This window comes from Lathyrus oleraceus, chromosome 7, assembly GCF_024323335.1.
Source record: "Lathyrus oleraceus cultivar Zhongwan6 chromosome 7, CAAS_Psat_ZW6_1.0, whole genome shotgun sequence".
Taxonomy (NCBI): Eukaryota; Viridiplantae; Streptophyta; class Magnoliopsida; order Fabales; family Fabaceae; genus Lathyrus; species Lathyrus oleraceus.
In genome coordinates this window covers 209,367,740-209,369,892 of record NC_066585.1, presented here as the reverse complement: position 1 = coordinate 209,369,892, position 2,153 = coordinate 209,367,740, and the positions used below count along the sequence as shown (strand labels likewise).

Here is a 2,153-nt window from a genome sequence, read left to right as displayed (position 1 = left end):
ACCTGGGTCTTTTAGTTTGGGAGGCATGTTATTTTGGATTATTGCGCTACACTCAGCAGTAAGTGTAACTGTTTCGTTATCCTCGATCTTTTTCTTATTGGATATGATCTCTTTAAGAAACTTGGCATATGAGGGCATTTGTGTGATGGCTTTTGTAAAGGGAATTGTAATATTCAGTTGCTTCATAAGTTCAACAAATTTCTTAAATTGCCCTGCAGTTTTAGAATTTGCGAGTCTTTGAGGATACAGAATGGGTGGTTTATAAGGTGGTGGAGGCACATAAGGTTTTTCTTTCTCTTCGGCATCTTGGTTGTTATCTTCCTTCTCCTTCGATTCACTTACCTTCTCAGTTTTTGTTTTGTCAGGTTTTTGGTACATGGCAGGATTTTGGAGTCTTGGATTTACGGGTCCGTCTAGTTATTTTCCACTTCTCAATATAATGGCATTTACATGTCCTTTTGGATTAGGTTGTGGCTGTCCCATAAATGTGCCAGCGGGAGCAGCAGTAGATGCTTGTTGTTGAGCCACTTGTGAAATCTGTGTTTCAAGCATTTTGTTATGGGTGGCTAAGGCGTCTACTTTGCTCGCTAATTGTTTAAGTTGCTCACTAGTATGTATGTTTTGGTTCAAGAAGTCTTTGTTTGTTTGAGCTTGGGTAGCTATGAAGCTTTCCATTATTAGTTCAAGGTTGGACTTCCTACGCATGTTAGGAGCATTATTAGCTGGCTTTTGATATCCAGGTGGAACAGCGGGTGCTTGGCCAGGTGCATACAGGGCGTTGTTATTCTTATACGAAAAGTTAGGATGATTTTTCCAACCTGGGTTGTAGGTATTCGAATAAGGATTTCCTTGTGCGTAATTTACTTGATTAGTGGGAACTCCTGTTAATATCTGAGATTCTAGTGCAGTGTGTCCAGGAGTTCCACATAACTCACAGTTTAGAGTCACGGCAGCCATAGTGGTTGCGGGTGGTATGGTCAAGTTGTCTAACTTTTGAACAAGGGCATCTACCTTTGCATGGACATGGTCAAGGCTACTGATTTCGTACATTCCACCTTTTGTTTGGGACTTTTCTACTGGAGTTCTTTCACCTCCCCATTGGCAATGGTTTTGGGCCATGTTTTCAATGAGTTGATAGGCTTCGCTGTATGGCTTGTCCATAAGTGCACCGCCCGCGGCAGCGTCTACTGTCAGTCTTGTGTTATACAGAAGCCCATTGTAAAATGTGTGAATGATCACCCAATCTTCGAGACCGTGATGTGCACATATCCTCATCATGTCTTTGTATCTCTCCCATGCATCGTAGAGAGATTCTACGTCTTTTTGTCGAAATCCGTTGATTTGAGGTCTCAGCATAACAGTTTTGCTTGGCGGAAAATATCGGGCTAAGAAAACGTTCTTCAGTTCTTCCCATGTAGTGTTTGAGTTGGATGGCAAGGATTTCAACCAAGCCCAAGCTCTGTCTCGTAGAGAAAAAGGAAAAAGGCATAGTCTTATCGCATCTTGAGATACACCATTCGCCTTCACAGTGTTTGTGTACTGCACAAACTTGGTCAAATGTTCATTAGGGTCGTCCGTAGGATTTCCAGCGAATTGATGTTGTTGAATATAAGAAACGCTCTAATTTTGCGATTGGTGGTGCTAAGTTTTCGCCTTGTGAGCGAGTACTTGGCATACAACTGGGAAATAAGGGAAAGGAAAATAGTTTATTCCCTCAGTCTATACTCCACAACGAAAGAATCATACTATTTGACTAAATCAGGTCCCCGGCAACGGCGCGAAAAGCCTGATACGGATCGTGACTGTATATAAAATATAGTCTATCGGGTACTTGACTGCAAGTGCACAGTCTAGTCGTTTTAGTTTTAAAAGATATTGAACCCACAGGGATCAATGGTTAAACTAATGCTATCGATGTTACTATGTTTAGCTAAGGAGATGATTTTTAGAAGTTTGGTTGAATAAAAATTAAATCTAAAGCAACTTAAGTTTTTAAGGAAATATTAATGAACGGATATCAGTATACAACACATTAGTCGTCAGGGATTCGATAGGTCACCGGTGTATATATAATTACCAAATTTCTTTTAGTAGAAAATATTCATTTAAAAGACTTTATCTCACACTCTCGTGATTGTTGACTCAGACTATAC

At 40.4% G+C, this 2,153-nt stretch overlaps 1 non-coding gene across 1 annotated transcript; it reads left to right on the top strand.

Moving 5' to 3' along the window:
• The first annotated feature begins 1,249 nt into the window (after positions 1–1,249).
• On the top strand, positions 1,250–1,356 carry LOC127109334 (small nucleolar RNA R71). The gene has a single exon (XR_007796647.1). It is a non-coding gene; the product is annotated as a small nucleolar RNA R71 (small nucleolar RNA).
• The last annotated feature ends 797 nt before the right edge of the window (positions 1,357–2,153 follow it).